The sequence below is a fragment of the Camelus dromedarius genome, chromosome 24 (assembly GCF_036321535.1).
Source record: "Camelus dromedarius isolate mCamDro1 chromosome 24, mCamDro1.pat, whole genome shotgun sequence".
Classification (NCBI taxonomy): Eukaryota; Metazoa; Chordata; class Mammalia; order Artiodactyla; family Camelidae; genus Camelus; species Camelus dromedarius.
This window is the reverse complement of record NC_087459.1, coordinates 26,584,674-26,593,305: the sequence shown is the minus strand read 5'-3', so window position 1 is coordinate 26,593,305 and position 8,632 is coordinate 26,584,674. Positions and strand designations below refer to the sequence as shown.

General features: G+C 56.5%; 1 protein-coding gene across 2 annotated transcripts in view; it reads left to right on the top strand.

Moving 5' to 3' along the window:
• The first annotated feature begins 7,397 nt into the window (after nucleotides 1-7,397).
• CLIP2 (CAP-Gly domain containing linker protein 2) overlaps nucleotides 7,398-8,632 on the top strand; it is a 65,438-nt gene continuing 64,203 nt past the window's right edge. For both annotated transcript variants that reach the window (XM_031432751.2, XM_010980775.3), the window contains exon 1: nucleotides 7,398-7,694. The gene's annotated coding sequence lies outside the window, so the exon portion shown is untranslated. The remainder of the gene's footprint in view (nucleotides 7,695-8,632) is intronic.

The following is an 8,632-nucleotide window of genomic DNA, read 5'->3' as shown; positions in this document are numbered from 1 at the left end:
CATATGAATGTGAAGGCACACGTTCTCCAAAACCGTACATTTCCCTCCTAGAGGGACCCTGGGAACACCTGTGCCCCAAGTACAAGACAGGGACAAATGAGCAAAAGCAGAACAGAACTAAACAAGATCCTAAAGTGGAAACAACCAAATGGTCCTTCCGCAGGGGAATGGGACAGCACACAGTGGACACTTGGTGGCCACTCTCATCTACATGGACAGATTCCAGCCTCTCTCCCCTTCCCGGAGGATGGGGGTGGGTAGGGGTGAAAGTTCCAACCCTTTAATCTTGGTCTCAGCCACCATCCAGAAGCCCCACCCCCACCCCAGAGTTGGCTCATCTTTCTGAGCAGAAGATGCTCCTATCACCTTGGGAATTCCAAGGGTTCCAGGAGCCCTGTGTCAGGAACCAGGGGTCAAAGACCAAGTACAAAACAAAACAGAACAAAAGATGCTCCCACTGCTCTTTTCACTTAGGAAATTACAAGAATTGTAGGAGCTCTGTGCCAGGAAATGGCAACAGAGAGGAAATCTATTTTTTCTATTGTTTTACACCCACCCATCCACACCCTGATGTAGAGACTCCCCACTCCCACCCTCCCCTCACCTAGAGGCCCTCCACCCCACTCCCACCCTGCACTAGAGAACCGCGCCCCACCCGACCCCTGCCCTGATCTGGAGGCCCTGCTATGGCTGTGAGCTTGGTATTTCCTCAAGGCTCCAAAGAGGAGACCAAGGTCAGTGTGCTGACCTCAAACCCACGGCAAAGGGGGCATTGGGCAAATCAGCCCCTGGCTGGTCCCCGATGTACCCGCACTTGTGGGGAGAGGTGGCCTCGAACAGCACGCTGGGGGCCTCAGGAAGAGAGCCATGTGGACAAGAAAACTGGGAGGCCGAAGTTGCACACTAAGTGTCACTTGATAGCTGGAGCCCTTCAGTGGATAATGTTGGGTGGCCTTCGGTAGATAATACCTTTGTGTGTGTGGTGGGGGGGTACATAATTATGTTCACTTATTTATTTTTAGAGGAGGTACTGGGGGATTGAACCCAGGACCTCGTGCATGCTAAGCATGTGCTCTACGACTTACCTCCCCGATAATACCCTCTGGATTGGCGGCAGCCCCTCTGACTTGCTCCGGGGCCTCTGGGAACTTCAGTTCAGAGCGTTGGCTGGGAGGATGGAGCTGCAGAGAGAAAAAGGAGTAGGAGGGGCGGTGGGGCCCGGGCTCCTCCCGCACCAGCACCAGCCCCAAGACCACTGTGTGGGGAGGGCTGGGGGTGGGAGCTTGACTAAATGAGAAAAAGGAGCAGCGGCGATGTGATGAGGAAACTAAGGCAAGGAGAAGTCAGGTGTCTCGCCTGACCCGAGGAGTGTTTGTGCAGAAGCTGCTTTCAGCTCTCCAGGCTGGGGGAGGAGAGGAACCAGCTCGCTGATGACATTCACAGACATCCTCCCTCCTGCCAAAGATGAAAAAGGCTCATCTTGGTCCCTCCTCCTCTCTTCCCTGCTAAATCTTGATCAGAGCTGCCCACTCTGAACCAGCATTGCTGTTTCTGTCTCTCCTTCCCCAACCAACAGGGAAAGACAGGCATGGCAGGGCTTTACTGCAACAGCCCCACTGCCCTGGGTTCCCCAGCACACATCCTTCTTAGCTCCACAACTGAGAGACAAACCTGGCCCCAAGCTCCCTGGCCATGCCTCCAACAGAACCCTCAGGCTTTGAACCCTGCCTGCCTGCCTGCCTGTCTGTCTGAGTGGGTGGAGGTGGAGCCTGTCATTTCCATTTTATAGACAAGGAGACTGAGGTTGCCCCTCCATCCTCATCTTGGCCTCAGTTCCCTGATGCTCTGGGGATGAGCTCTTCAAGTTTCCTCCCAACATTACCTTTGAGCTGCCCCCTTTGCCTGCCACATACTTATCCTTCAGGACACATCTGGGCTGTCACCTCCTCCTTGGCCCCATGCACTGAGAAGATGTGGCCCAAAGCACTCTGTGCACAACTCCATCAGAGCTCTTATCACTTTATACTGAGATCTCGATGTCTGCATCTTTTCAAAGCAATTTTGTAGCCACACACTGGACAGAAAAGGGGTAAAGGATTTAAAAGTAGTAAGAGGGGTTTTGTTGCTGAGACGCCAGCAGTTTGGATATGAGCTCTAACTGTTGTATATTATGCACACGTGGACCACATCTGTGGGAGGAAGGGACAGTTTACGAATGATGAAGTCACAGGGGTGAGCTGTGGAGAAAAGAGGCTGCTGTTTTAAGAGGGCTGGTAGTTTCCCTAATGATGTTTTGTCTAATTATACTTGTTCTTTCCTGCTGAAAAGCAACAGGGGTTGAACAAATGACCTACTAGCTTCTCCCCAAACATCTGCCTCACAGACACTGGAGGCAGAATGACATCCAAGGCTCAGGGAGCCCCAGAAAGTAGGGGTGGGGAGGACAGAAGGGTGTGTGGGTTGGTCTAAGAAAAGCCAGATTAAGCAACCAAGGTGGCTGAGAGCCCCAGGAGTGGGTGGGACCGGGAAAGTCACAGCCCAGGGCCTCGAGGCCAGAGTGAGCCTCCTTAGGACACTGGTTCCCAAATGTTCCAGGAACAGCTGCCAACCATGACCTCCATCCGCCGCAAAGTGAACAAAAGTTTTCCAGAAAGCCAGATTTACTTAATTCAAAGGGCAGTCCTTGATTCCAAAATGATGTTCTTACCTCCTCTTGGTGCTAAAATGTCCTTTCTTGTAGGAAATGCACAGTTTTTTTTCCCTAGTGTATTTTCATGGTAAAATCACAAACTGGTAACCTTCTGTCAGCTTCCAGTTTTGTGTTTCTGATGGAGGTGACTGGTGATTGGTGTGATTTCTCAGGAGGACCCAAAAGACCCAAACCAAAAGAGGTGCCCCTTAGGCGGAAGCTGCAGAGAAGTGCAGCCTTGTGAGGCGCAGGCGGCCCTCGGGGCAGCAGGGGCCAGCAGCCAGTGTCCTGGGGAGAAAGACACTGGCAGCCTCCCCAGGCAAAAGGCTGTCAGAATAAACATGATTCCAGGGTGTGTCACCACCTCGGCCGAATGATGCAACGCACAGATGTGCAAACTTGGGGACGTGGAGAGAGGACTGAGACACAGCAGCTATGAGGGAAGGCTGTGAGGTTGGAAAGCAAGAGACAGCAGAGGGGCCCTGCAGGCAGCACCTTCTAGAGATTTCCCTTGGCGAGGGGAGGCTGGGTGCTTGTGGCCCAGCTGGGGACCCAGGGAGGAAGTAACCCTGGGGGTGTGGAGGGCAGAGGCACCTAAGGCCTCTTCCCAGAGGCAGATTTCCACCCCAGCAGGAACCACGGTGGCAGCAAAGTCCTTAGATGCACGTCTGCCTGCTTCTCAGTGAGTGTCGTCCACCCTTGGAGGGGGTGGCCTCTTCCCTCCACAGGCCCCCCTTTCCAGGCCCCCTGTTGAAGGAGCTCATTCAGGAGTCACCCAAGGAGAAGCACCCCACCTTTTTAAGCCTCAGCTGAGGATTTGTGCCTCCCCAACGGCTGCAGGTGCCCTCCTGCTATGTGTTCACAGCCACCGCTTCGTCTGAGAGGCCGGAAGTGTAGGGATGAAAAGACAGACTGGCCCCCGGCAGCCTGGATCACACAGGGCGCTGCTCCCTACCTGCCTGTGAACCCAGTCGAGTTTCAGACCCTCCTCTGTAAATGGGGCAAGTACAGTCCCTGCTCCCGGGACATCCTGAGGATTACATGAGTTTACAGAATCTCAGGTGCCTAGAATGGTGCCTGGCATACAGTGAATACACAATGAGGCATACAGTAGGCACTCATCATGTGCACGTGGGGCTGGCACTTTGCCATCAGCCCTGTAGAGGAGGGAGGATTCCTGGGTCACCTGCCCAGGGTCATAAAGCCGAGAAGAAAGCAGAGCTTGGGTTGGAGTTTCAGGTGGCTTCTATCTCCCTGCTGTCTCCTCACAGATGAGCGGAGCCCAGCTCTGCAACCCCGGGGGCCTGGCTAACCTTGGACTCACAAGCTGTGTGACCTCGGGCCTGTCCCTTAACCTCTCTGTGACTCGGTTTCCTTTTCTTTAAAATGACATCATAATCACACCAGCTCTAGAATATTTGGTGAGCATCACAGGAGTTATTGGATAGACTGGATAGAGACTGGATAGACAAACAGACAACAGCCAGACCACATATAAAAAAGAACTGACCCACAGTGTTCAGGAAGTCAAAGGGTGACTCCTGGAGCAATTGCCCTGAGTGGCCAGAACTCGCTCTAGAACTTCCAGCTTCCTGAGTTTTTGCCTCCAACAATCAGAAGCATGCCAGGAGGTGGCAACCTTCAAGCCAGCCAGGCCACTCCTGGGCTGCCCCACTGCAGGCCCCCAAGAGCTCTGCCCTGGCCCCCCAGTTACTCCCAGCATGCTCTACCCATGAACCCACCCCCCACACCACCACCATGGGGCTGCCAGTCACAGCCAATGTCAGCAAGAAAATGACCAAATCAGCACTTTCTGTGGAGACAAAAGGCCTGGGCGAGAGGTCTGTGGGGAGAGCCCCCTCCCCCAGTCCTCCCCCTTCCCCCCCATCCCCAGACCTGATGCCTGGCCCCAGGGCATCGTGCCCAGCTCCACCCGTCACATCTACAGCGTTCGTTTGGCTACAGGAAGCAGAAACCCCCAATCCAAGCTTCAACAAGAGAGTAGCATATCTTCCCTCGCCCAGAACAAGCCCGGCAGCGGCAAGGGCGGGGGTGTTCTCAGCTGAGTTGCCCCTTTGCAGCTCTGCCCACCGTTCAGGTGAGGGGAAGCTAGGACACTGTGGTGCTCACTGCTGCTCTGAATACCATGGGGGTGGGGGGACTGTCAGTGAGGGAGGCGGCTGGTGGGGGCCAGGGGTGGGAGGAGGGCAGGAGGTGTGGCTGCACCTGCCAGGGGGCACAGGTGAACTCTGGTGCATCACAGCAGAACCTGGGTACAGCCCTGTCTCTCTTTAGTTTCCCCACCTGCGCAAGGAGGGGCTGGGGCTAAATGGTGGTTCATTTCCAACAAGGATACTTCTTAGTCCATCTCTGAAGGGCTGATGCCCTGGGAACTTTGGCCAATTTCCTGGGTCTAGAAGCCTCAGGTGTTAAAGAAGGGAGAGGTGCCCCCAGGGCCCTGGCGCCATTTGATCTGGGTCAACCTCCCCCACAATTTGGACAAATCACTCTTCCTGCTACATCCTCCCTACCCTTGTTTTTTCTGAGCTCTTGTTCCTGCCCTAGAACCTGGGGCTTCAAGGGATCTGTGAACTGTCTGAACCCATCTGTGTGTGTGTGTGTGAGCACAGTACATGTTTCTGGCAAGAGTCCCCATGGATTTCAGGGTCTCAAAGGCATGTGTGCCCCTATAAGCTTAAGAACCTCTGGCCTGGCCTGGACCTCTCCCTTTGTGTCCTACGCTGCTCCCTCCCCAAAGCATCCCCCACCCAGCTTTAGTCTAGAGCCCCACAGTTTTCCTGCTGGTCTCTTAGGGGCTTAGCTTATCCCCACCAGCCGCCAGGAGAACTTTCTGAGTTTTTTCTGATTGAGTCCTACCTGCTTTCCGTCATCAGGACCCCCACCACCTTTGATGTCATTCCAGGCACACTAATTCCCAGGCAGGCTCTTAGGAGGAGGGCAACCTGCAACAGCCCTGCCCTTTACTCTTTGTGTTTCCTCCTCTCCGTGGCAAGAGAAGTCCCTGTTAGAAATCACTGCTCACAGGAGAAAATCCAGACTCCCAATATGCACTCAAGTCCTTTTCTAACCTTGCCCTTTGAAAAGAAAGTCCACATTTCGTGAATGCAGGCACTGTTTGTTCTTAGCACTTTATGTAGATTAATGTACTCAACCTTGAAAATGACCCTAGGAGGCAATGTGTCACTAGCTCCATTTTATAGATGGGAAAACCAAGGTGCAGAGAGGATTGCCCATTAGCTGGTAGGTGATGGAGCTGGATTCTTATCAATGCACTTTGCCTCAGGTCTTATCTCTCAGTAGCAAGACTGTCCATCTCAGCCACATGGGGCAATTCACTCCCTGTTTCTTGAACACATCCCTCTCTACTTCAAATCCCCTACCTCCCCATCCCATTGACACCTCCTCCAGAAGCCTTCTGTCTCCACTGGGCTCATTCCACACTTTACTCTAGCCTTGATCTCCAGGTCAGGCTCCCTCACCAGCCGGGGACCTCCTCAGGGCTGGTCTAGTGCCCAGCCTCCACCATCATACCATGACCCGTTTGCTGACCTGAAGTAAAACGCTTCCCCCAATTTATCAGCAGGAGAACTGAGTTCAAGAGGTTAATGCATTTCTCAAAGATTATGGATACCAGGGTAGTGGAGGGGTGGTTGGTAGCAACTTAGAAAATTCATCCATTCAACAAGTGTCATTGAATGTCCACCCTTGGCCAGGCACTGTTCTGGGTGCCTTAGGGCATATAAACAAGACTGCTGCTCTCCGAAGATTCTCACCATACAGACCATACCTTCCCCAGCACACCCACATTCCCACACTCAAGGGAGATGGAAGTGAATTTGAGCTGGGCTTTGAAGGAGAAAGACGATTTGTCAAACAAAGAAAGTGGGGAAGAACCAGCAAGGCGAAAGGAACTGAGGTTAGCTTATCAAGGAGGAAAGGGAGAAAAACGGCCAACCACGGTCCGACACCTTGGGTGTTGGAATTCAGTTACTTCTTATCCCTGGGCTGCCACTCAGCCTCTGCCCCTGACCTACAGGGAGGAGGGGGAGGGGGAGGGGGGGGCGGATGGCTGTGTCAATCCTTTGATATCTCAAGGAGACAGATCCTGCCCGCGGAGGAGGGTGAAGGGTTCAGTCTGTACCTTAAGTACTACTTTTTCCAAACACGAGTTGGGAGCAGATCACCAAGACACCCGTGCCATTGGTCCCCACCCGTTCTGGCCTCAGGACAGCTCAATAAGACCTGGAGTCGCACCTCAACTACACTGTCCTCTCCTCATCCCTTCCTGTCCAGTTCAAACGTCACCTCCCCGGTGAAGCCTTCCCAGAAACTCCAGGAACCTTCCCATCCCTCTCCGCAGCTTCCTGAGCTAACATCTCTCCCATTGGTCAGGGACATCCTTGTGAGCAGAACAAAGCTGAAGGATGCTCTTTCGCCAAACAAAACTGAAGCGCCAATAGGTGTCCCGCGCTGCTGTGGGGGCTGGCGCGCCCCGGACGCCCAGTTATTGACGGCTAGGAGCGGCGAACGGGTTCCGCCGCATTTTCCGCCCGCCCGCCCCCTTGCGGCGCGGCGCCGCGGCCTGACAAACGCGAGGCCGCGCGAGAGCGCGCCTGACCCCCGCCGCGCCAGGCCCCGCCCTCCCGCGCCCGTCCCAGCGCCGGCCCCTTTTGTTCCCTCCCGGAGCCCGGCCGCTTGCTCTGCTACCGCTCGGCTCGGCTCGGCTCGGCAGCCGGGAGCTCAGGCGGCGGCCGGGGCTGCCTGGGTCAGCGCCTCTCGCCTTCCCGCCGTCGTACACGCGGAGCGAGGCCGGGGCCCCAAGCGCGAACGCGGAGTCCCCGGCGCCAGGAGGGGCTGCAGCCGGTGGGCAGCGGCGCGCGGGGAGGGGCCGCAGCATCCTCTGCCCCCGCGGCGCCCGGGTCTGGAGAGGAGGGTGCCGGGCGCCCGGGCGCCCGCCGTTCAGCCTGATGCTGGAGGGGCGAAGGTAGGAGCAGTCGGAGGAACCCCGAAGGAGGGGTTTCGCCGGGCAACAAAGGACCGAGGGATGCGGGAGGTGGCGGCAGCCCCGGCCTGGTCCGAAGCGGGGCTGCCGGCCAGGAGGCATTGTCCGGGTGTGTGAGAGGCTGAAAGGTCGGGGGCCGGCGGGTCGGCTTGAGCAGGACCTGGTCCTGGGGTGCACCCCTAACTTCCCCGTCGCTTGCAGGCCAGGATGGGGGCACTGCTGGCGTTTGGGGAACCCTTCCAGGGCTTCAGGTCCCCTTGGTGAAAGCATCACCAGCACCCTCGATGCCCTCAACGGGAGTTCGGCACATCTCCTGGGGGGCCGCCAATCTCTCTTCCCAAGGGCAGCGCTGGGCGGCTGGACCCGCCGCAGGACTCTGGACTCAGAGATCCAGGGAGGCTGAGCCTGGTGGGCGCGGCTACACAGCCCCCTTCTCCAGACCTGGGGTCTGGGAGGACACGAAGCCCCCGCTCGGCCGGCTGGAGTCGCCTGGCCGATGCCGTTTGCAAAACTTGAAGTGCATGGTTGGTGGTGGGTAGGGGGAGACTGGGGTGGGGCGGTTTCCCGCAGGGGAGCCCCCCCCAAGCTGGCGCTCGTGGCTGGTGAGGCAGCACATTTTCTGCCCTCCCCACAGGGAGGGGCCGTGGCCGCGCGGAGGATGCTTCGCTGGGCCTCCAGGGCCCTCCCGTTTGGGTCCTTCAGACGGAGCCTGGGCGGGGCGGGTGCCCACTGGGCACTGCCACGCAAGCCTCAGCCCCACCCTGGGAAAGACAGGCAGAGAGGGTACCTTGTGGTACCCAAGCAGCTTCCTGAGCTAACACAACCAGCAGCAAATCCCCCAACCTCTGAGATACCACTTCTCCCTTCTGGGTGAGAAATGGGAGTCCAGAATGAGGGTGGCTGCCCTTGCCCTTATAAGA